This window comes from Malus sylvestris, chromosome 8 (genome assembly GCF_916048215.2).
Source record: "Malus sylvestris chromosome 8, drMalSylv7.2, whole genome shotgun sequence".
Taxonomy (NCBI): Eukaryota; Viridiplantae; Streptophyta; class Magnoliopsida; order Rosales; family Rosaceae; genus Malus; species Malus sylvestris.
This window is the reverse complement of record NC_062267.1, coordinates 16,723,526-16,732,737: the sequence shown is the minus strand read 5'-3', so window position 1 is coordinate 16,732,737 and position 9,212 is coordinate 16,723,526. Positions and strand designations below refer to the sequence as shown.

The 9,212-nt window shown below is 38.2% G+C and overlaps 1 pseudogene; it reads right to left on the bottom strand.

Moving 5' to 3' along the window:
- Positions 1–2,453: 2,453 nt before the first annotated feature.
- On the bottom strand, positions 2,454–2,560 carry LOC126633624 (small nucleolar RNA R71; annotated as a pseudogene).
- Between the last annotated feature and the right edge of the window lie 6,652 nt (positions 2,561–9,212).

Below are 9,212 nucleotides of genomic sequence, written 5' to 3'. Positions count from 1 at the left end.
TAGCATGCATATACAATTCAAAATTTATATACATGAGCAACGGAAGCATTTATCAAATAATATCAAAGCAATAGTCATGCAAATCCCCTTCAAGGTTCATAGGTTTATATATAATGCATCAAAAAATTTTTTAGAGAACCAAGAACAAAGTGAAGGTTTAGTCTTATACCTCTTGATCTAGATTTAAGACCAAGGATGGACCACCTCCAAGCCCTTTGCTCCTTGAAATCCTTGAGCCTAGCCTCCCTCCTTGCCTCCTCCACTTTGAAAGAATGAGTGCTCCTAGGTTCTCTTCAAATTTCCAAAGTTGAAAACCTTTAAAGATCCTCACCCACTAGTGTAGTGAGAAGGATGAAGGAATAACCAAAGGGTGAAAGATGTGTTAGTAAAATCACCCCAAGGTGGCCGGCCTTTGATGTGTTTTAGAGAGATATTTCTTTTGCCTCTTTGTTGTTTTAAACACACAAAAACCCTAATAAACAATATCTCTATAAAGTTCCTTATATAGACAAAAGAAACCTAGTCAACAACTTGACTAAATATCTCACCCTTTCCACCTAAAGTGGCCGGCCCTCTTTGTGTTGTTTGGGCTTTGGGCTTTCATTTATTTCAAGTCATCCAATGCTTGAATAAAAGCCCAATGGGTTTAGGCCCAATGGGCCCAATTAAACCCGAACGTTTCTTTAAGCCCAAAACGATCTTTATCGCTTTTATGATTTCTTTAGACTTTCTAAATTAATCACAACACTTAATTAATCCAATTAATTGTTTCCATCATCCATTAATTACTCACTAAATAGTGTATTGGTGAACAATCTTTTAGGTTCTAATTAGCAAGGCAGCGAGGTGATTGGCACCAATCCAATTGATTATATTTTATCCAATCACTTAGTGAATTAAAACTTCCTTTTAATTCACCTTTCTTCTTTGATGACTACATTTAATCATCTAGAAGAACTCACAAGCTATGAGTGACATCTAACCATATGTCATAGCTACCCAAGCTAATGTAGAAGTTTATTCGGAGAACCTATTCAGTTGGAATTACAATGTAATTCAATCCTTCTCTAAAACAATACTCTCAATCACATTACTAGGGTATGGATATATTATGTCAAACCCCTAATGTGATTATTCCTTCTTATATGATTCAATTGAGTCGTATAGGAACGCTTTCCTTTATTACGCTCGATACTTCTGCCGAAGATTCCCGAATCATATCTTAGAGTATTCTTCCTCTCTTATCGAAGATTAGAGATCCCTTGTTGCGCATACACTTGCCTTCATGACTAAGTGGCTTAACCCCAATCATGTCGTGGACACCCGCGGATGGGATGACTTTGACATAATCAAAGATTAAGTACTTAGCCACAAGACAACGACGATGCCTCAGGTCAAAAGACTACTTACATTATTCCAACCATTAGAGTTACTTGCTTGACATGTGAGTAGACCTCCATGCAAGTACTCTCGTTCGATTGTGTTCAGTGAACTCATTCCCTTAATGAGCACCTACATACTTGTCTTAGTGTCACAACACGAATGGGATGAGACTTTCCATCCTTCCATTTGAAGCAGACACAGTATGTACCGGTCTAAGCATTGTCAGTATCCCTCCGACAATCCAAGGACCAGGAACCTTTTGGACATTATGGTTATGTGAAGAAGGTCTCTGTAGTCTAACATCATTAGATTACTTCTTCAATCGATCCATCGTCCATGGATACACTATTTAAGACATATATCGTTTATTGAGATAGTCCTAATTCGTGTCTTTGCCATTTGATGTATAAGAATCATCTATACATCCATTCATTTGTCCTGAAAGGTTACTTCCAGGGCATATTTCCAACATACCCATCATCAAATTCTTTGCGACACCTCTGCAAGAATATTACTGAAATCATACTTTGGTACTTTGTAGGTGAATGATCGATACTCGTTCCTCAGAAGGGCAACTTGTAGAATTCGAACCAGAGATTGAACGAAAACTCAGGCAAATTCGCAAGGAACAAAGAGAACAGATAGAAGAGAAGGCAAAGGAGGAGCAAGAACAAGAAGAGATGGCTGCAAACGGCAATAACGAAGGTGCACCTCGAACCATTCAAGATTTCTCTATGCCACAGTTTTCCTCTAGACAATCATGCATAGTTTATCCTGAACTTGATGCTACTTCTTATGAGATCAAAGATTATGTTATTAACATGTTGCCTAAGTTTTCTTATGACGAGAATCAAGATGCTAGTGAACATGTAGATAACTTTCTGGATATTTGTGGGACACAGAATATTAAAGGAGTCTCCGATGAGTTCATTCGCCTAAAGGTTTTCCCTTTTTCTCTCACGGGTGATGCTAGAACTTGGTTCAAGACTCTGCCAGCGAGATCAATTACCTATTGGACTCAACTTTCTAGTAAGTTCATTCAAAAATTTTACACTCAATCTAGAACTCAGAGGTTGAGGGATCACATATTTCACTTTAAGCAGAACAAGGGAGAACCACTTTTTCAAGCATGGCAGAGATTTAAAGATTTGATAATTAGTTGTCCACACCATCAGTTCTTACCACGATAACTAATTTTATACTTCTACCAACACTTGAGTGATGAATGTCGACATAGATTGGATGTTGCAGCTGATGGAAATATATTGGGTAAAGAACCAGAGCAAACTACTACTATCATTGAGAATGTGGCTGCAAATTCATCTCAATGGGATAGTAGAGAGTTAACTCAGAATTCTGTATATGAAGTAAGTTCATCTAACGAGGTGGCTGCATTATCAAGGAAATTAGATGCTGTGGTGAATATGTTTTCAAAGAATGCAGAATCATGTGGGATTTGTGCTGAGCATACTCATCCTACTCATCGTTGTCCTCAAAGTGGTACTTGTCCATAAGTTGAAGCAACTAATCAAGTCAATGCGTTTAACCGTCAACGAAACGATCCCTTCTCAAATACTTATAATCCAGGGTGGAGAGATTATCCTAACTTAGCTGGGAAGAATAATTTTCACCAAGGATCTAAGCCATGGCAACAAGGAGCAGCACCTATAGAAACCAAGAAATCGTCTTGGGAAGAAGCTTTCGCTCAAATGGTTGAAGCTAATACGCAATATCAACAAACAACTTCTCAAGTTTTGCAAGCTCTCTAACAAGGGCAGCAAGCTCTACAATAAGGACAGCAAGCTCTCCAGTAAGCATTCCAGCAAGGGCAGCAAGTAACTAGTCAAGCCATCAGTAAATTGGAAGCACAAGTCGGTCAAATCGCTGCGGTAATGAGTGAAAGAGAACCGGGGCATTTTCCAAGTCAACCCGAAGCTAATCCAAGAGGGAAAGAGCAAGTTAATGCCATTAGAACATTGAGGAGTGGTAAACCTTATGATAGAAGGGAAGAAGTCGCAGAACCAAAGAATCAAGAAGAGAATGCCCACGAAGCAGTTCCACTACTTTCTTCACCACTCGATGCTCTTACTCCTGCTTCAAAGTTGAAGAATTATGATCCTCCTATGCCTTTCCCGCAGAGATTTCAAAGGCAGAGAAAGGCCAAGTATATGTTAGATATATTAGAGCAATTTAAAAAGGTTCAAATCAATATTCCATTACTCGATACTATAGCACAAATTCCTTCGTACGCAAAGTTTTTTAAGGGTCTCTGCACAAATAAGAGAAAATTCACAGACCATGAGAAGATCGAGCTTACAAATTGTTGCAGCGAGGTTTTGATCATGAAGATGCCTCCAAAATTACAAGATACGGGGAGTTTCACTATCCCATGTGTTATTGGTGATTTTAAATTTAATAAAGCTTTCTTAGACCTTGGTTCCAGTGTTAATCTCATGCCGTTTTCTATTTATGAGCAGCTATGTATTGGAGAGCTACAAAGAACATCCGTCTCTTTACAATTGGCTGACTGATCGGTGACTTATCCCAAAGGCCTTGTCGAAGACGTTTGATCAAAGTAGATCAATTCATCTTGCCAGCAGATTTTCTTGTGCTCGACATGAAGGAAGACCAAAACATTCCTATTTTACTTGGTCGTCCTTTCCTTGCAACCGCTGGAGCTTTAATTGATGTCAAAGAAGGCACACTTAAACTGCGAGTTCAAGGAGAATCCTTAGAATTCAAGATGTTTGAAGCACTTAAGTTACCAGCCGACGTAGAAGAGTGCAGCAATATTGAGCTTATTGCTCCTATTGTCAATGCTAACTTCGTGGAGAATATCTCGGCAGATTTGTTGAAGACATGTATTGAATATCCAGAGTTAAATATGGAAGGAGAGGAAGCCATGTACATAATTATAGCTCTAAACTCGTCCCCCATTCATGCAACAAAATGGCAGCAAGCATGGGAACCTCTAGGATCAGCATTGCCTTATATATTGCCATCCATTGAGCAAGCTCCTGCATTGGAACTTAAGTTTTTGCCTGATGCAATGAAAGTTAAGCACTCAAATTAAACCCTCTTGTTGTCAAATTGTAGTAAAAATGCAAGTAGGGATCGTTCTAAACCGGACATTAGGAGGGCTTGCTAAAACCTCAAAACTTACTCAAAAACATAAAAACAAGGTTAAAAATGTTTGAATAGACTCAAAGGACTCAAAACAGGTTCACAAGACTCAAAACAACTTAAAAACACTAAAAACTGCCTAAAAACACAAACTAGGCAGTTTCTGACTCTAACACAACTTTGGACGAAATTTGGGTTTTGACTTGGCTCAAAACATTCTAAAACACAAACAAAATAGATTTTAAACACTTTGAAACAAGAAAGTAAAAGGGGGATTTTAGTTTTGATGAATTTGAAACAAACAAATTAAACCCTCTTATTGTCAAATTGTAGTAAAAATGCAAGTAGGGATCGTTCTAAACCGAGGATTATGAGGGCTTACTAAAACCTCTAAACTTACTCAAAAACATAAAAACAAAGTTAAAAACGTTTGAATAGACTCAAATGACTCATAACAGGTTCACAAGACTCAAAACAACATAAAAACACTAAAAACTGCCTAAAAACACAAACTAGGCAGTTTCTGACTATAACACAACTTTGGACGAAATTTGGGTTTTGACTTGACTCAAAACATTCTAAAACACAAACAAAATAGATTTTAAACACTTTGAAACAAGAAAGTAAAAGGGGGATTTTAGTTTTGATGAATTCGAAACAAACAAACAACTTATAAAATTAAATAGATTGTAAAGCGAATTTAAGAAATGAGATGATGGATGGATTAGTTAGAGGTCCGTTCTTCGCACATGACACACTTGTACATGAATTGATTTCCAATTGCTTTTCAATAAACTATCATGCTCAACACTCCAGATTAACCGTGATGCACAAATGAACCCTCAGATTTTCCTTTACTCATTGACTTAGATGAATGCATGCAACAACTCAAATCATTCTATAAAAGTCCCCTATATCAATGCATAATAGAGACACAATCAGAGATCGTTACGTTCAATGAAAATCATAAGTGTTGACGAGGCAATTATGACTATGAATGCATGATACAATTGCCAAGAATTCAATTAACGCGATTGTGATAAACAACCTTCACTCCTCATGAATATAAACTTGTAACGATTAGGTGAAACTCATTTATATTCTAGCATCTAATTCATGCATGAAAACTAAGTATGCATCCTTAATAAACATACAAGAATCAATTATGAATAAAATAGATAATTGAATTACAATCACAACTTATCAAATCACAATTGGAAGAAATCAATTCAAATCTCAAGCATGTTCATGGCTTCAAACTTCCCCTTAACTAAATAGGGGTTTAGCCACTCATAATTGCAACAAAATTTGAAAATAACAAAGTAGACATTGAAAGCAAGAATGAAGTACACCTAAAACGCTCCAAAGTTCCAAGCTTGAAACGCCAGGGACCTTTGTTTTCACCACCTTGTTGTAGCACAAGTGTCTAGGATGTGTATGGATATATGGATGGAATGGATTTGCACGGCTAAGAGATGAAAGTGTATGGATTTGTGAGATGCAGTATGGCTAGATGAAGGGATGGAGGTCACGGCAAGGAAATTGTGTTTGTGAATGAAGCTCTTTTGATGGATCAAGATTGTCCTAGGGGAATGGTGGATGTATTTATAGGCTAAGGATAGGACCGCTTCAATTCCTTGCATGTGCAGTTTGTATGGATGTGTGATGTCCATGTTTCCCTTTACATTTGCACACACATGACCTCCATCATTCCAGCCACAAAACAAACACATTTTCTGCCATGTTTCTCCTTTACATTTACACACATATTCTTCATCATTTCAGCCACAAATCAACCCATTTTCTGCCCATGTGTGTGTCTTTCCTTTGCCCATGTGTGTGTGTTTTTCCTTTGCATTTGCACACACATGTTCTTCATTATTTCAGCCAACAATCCACCCATTTTCTGCACATGCCAAGCCCTCCATGATGTGCAGTTTGCATGTGTGTAGCTGTCCATGTTTCTCTTTTGCATGTGCCATGCCTTCTCTTTCTAGCTGTGCATTTCCCCTTGCTCCAAAGCCAAATGAGTGCAATCATAACCCCATTTGCTGCTGAGTGTTGATGACAAAGCAAAACACAAAACAAGTGCCTTTACTTTCTCATTTTATTAGCCAAATCTGCTTAGCCCTTTTCTGAACCTTTCCATGTTACAATGCCCATAACTTCTTCTAGAAAAATGATATTAACAATCCGTGAATTGCCCCAGAAAATAGACATCCGTAGCTTTCCAAGCATATAAGGCTCATTTTCTCATTCACTCTGAGCTATTCGTAACATGCTTCCAAAGTCAGCTAATCTGCACAGGCAGTTTTGACGAATTTGTTACTTAATATCTCACTTGTGCTACTTTTCTTTTCTTTGCTTGATAAATCACACAAAACACAAAAACATAGTAAATAGCTCAAAAATATAAGGAACTAACTAAGAAAAGACAAGTGAATTTTATGTAAAATATATATAAATATGAGCTTATCATTGCCTGAACACTTAAAGTATGCATTTCTTGGCGAATCTAAGACGCTTCTAGTGATCATTGCAGCAGACCTAAGTAATTACGAAGAAGAGCAGCTTTTACATGTGCTAAAAGAGTATAAAACAGTTCTGGGATGGACTATTGCAGATATCAAAGGCATAAGCCCAACCATGTGTATGCATTGAATATTTTTGGAGGAGAATTCCAAGCCCACCATAGAAGCACAGCGAAGATTGAATCCCAACATGAAGGAGGTTGTGCGTAAAGAAATTTTGAAGCTTTTAGACGTTGGTGTGATCTACCCGATTTCGGATAGCAAGTGGGTTAGTCCGATTCAAGTAGTTCCAAAGAAAACCGGAATCACCGTGGTCAAGGACGAAAACAATGAATTGGTGCCAACAAGACAGACAACTGGGTGGAGAGTGTGCACTGACTGTCGCAAATTGAACTCTTCCACTCGCAAAGATCACTTTCCTTCACCTTTTATTGATCAAATGCTTGAAAGATTAGCAGGTCACTCACATTATTGTTTTCTTGGTGGTTACTTAGGGTATAATCAAATTGCAATTGCTCCGGAAGACCAAGAAAAGACAACTTTCACATGCTCATATGGAACCTTTGCATATAGACGTATGCCATTCGGTTTATGCAATGCTCCAGCCACATTCAAACGGTGCATGATAAGTATTTTTTTTCAGATATGGTTGAAAGAGTTATTGAAGTCTTTATGGATGATTTCTCTGTTTATGGTTCTTCTTTTGATCATTGTTTGGCAAATTTGAAATTAGTGTTGGAAAGATGTAAGGAAACTAACCTTGTTTTGAATTGGGAGAAATGTCAATTTATGGTTAAACGGGGAATTGTATTAGGGCACTTAATATCGAGCAAGGGAATTGAAGTTGACAAGGTAAAGATCGATTTGATAGCTAAATTGCCTCCCCCTACATCTGTAAAGGGAGTGAGATCTTTCCTTGGACATGCCGGGTTTTATCGACGCTTCATCAAAGACTTTTCCAAGATTAGTCATCCGGTGTGCAATCTTCTTGCCAAAGATACTCCATTTGTTTTTAATACTGATTGTCTACATGCTTTTAATTCTTTGAAACAACTCCTCACTTCTGCACCGATTATCACAGCTCCGAATTGGAGCTTGCCTTTTGAACTAATGTGTGATGCTAGTGATTATGCAATAGGTGTTGTTTTAGGACAAAGAAAGGAGCAGCTTCCTCATGTCATCTACTACGCAAGTCGAACTTTGAATGAGGCGCAAGTGAACTACACCACCACAGAGAAAGAGATGCTCGCTGTAGTCTTTGCCTTGGAGAAGTTTCGATCGTATCTCATTGGCTCAAAAGTGATCGTGTACACTGATCATGGAGCACTCAAGTACCTATTGGCGAAAAAAGATGCAAAACCTTGACTTATCCAGTAGGTACTGCTCCTACAAGAATTTGATTTGGACATTCGAGACAAGAAATGAGCTAAAAATGTAGTAGCAGATCACTTATCCCGCCTTACACATGTCCAAGATGAAGAAGAGGATGTTTTGCCCTTAAACGAAAGTTTCCCGAATGAACAACTTTTTGCCATTAATGACGTTGTCCCTTGGTATGCCGACATCGCCAATTACCTTATTCGTGGAATCCTACCCCCTGATGTGAGCACTCAACAAAGAAAGAAGTTTCTCTCTACAGTGAAGTTTTATTTCTGGGATGATCCATATCTCTACAAATACTGGTCATATCAAGTGATAAGACGATGTGTGCCAGCTATTGAACAAGAAAGCATTCTGAAATTTTGCCATAGTTACGCATGCGGATGACACTTTGGACCGAGTAAGACTGCTGCCAAGGTTCTACAAAGTGGATTTTTCTGGCCTACACTCTTCAAGGATGCATATTTGTTTTGTTCTACTTGTGATCGGTGCCAACAGTTAGGCAACATATCAAAGAGAAACGAGATGCCGCAACAGAGTTTATTGGTTTTAAAGCTCTTTGATGTATGGGGAATCGATTTTATGGGTCCCTTTCCCTCTTCTTTCAACAACCAATACATCCTTGTCGCTGTAGACTACGTATCCAAGTGGGTAGAAGCAATTGCCTCACCAACTAATGATCATAAAGTAGTGCTGCGTTTTCTGCAGGGTACCATTTTCCCCAGGTTTGGCACACCATGAGTAATTATTAGTGATGGTGGTTCACATTTTATCAACAAAGCCTTTGCTACCCTC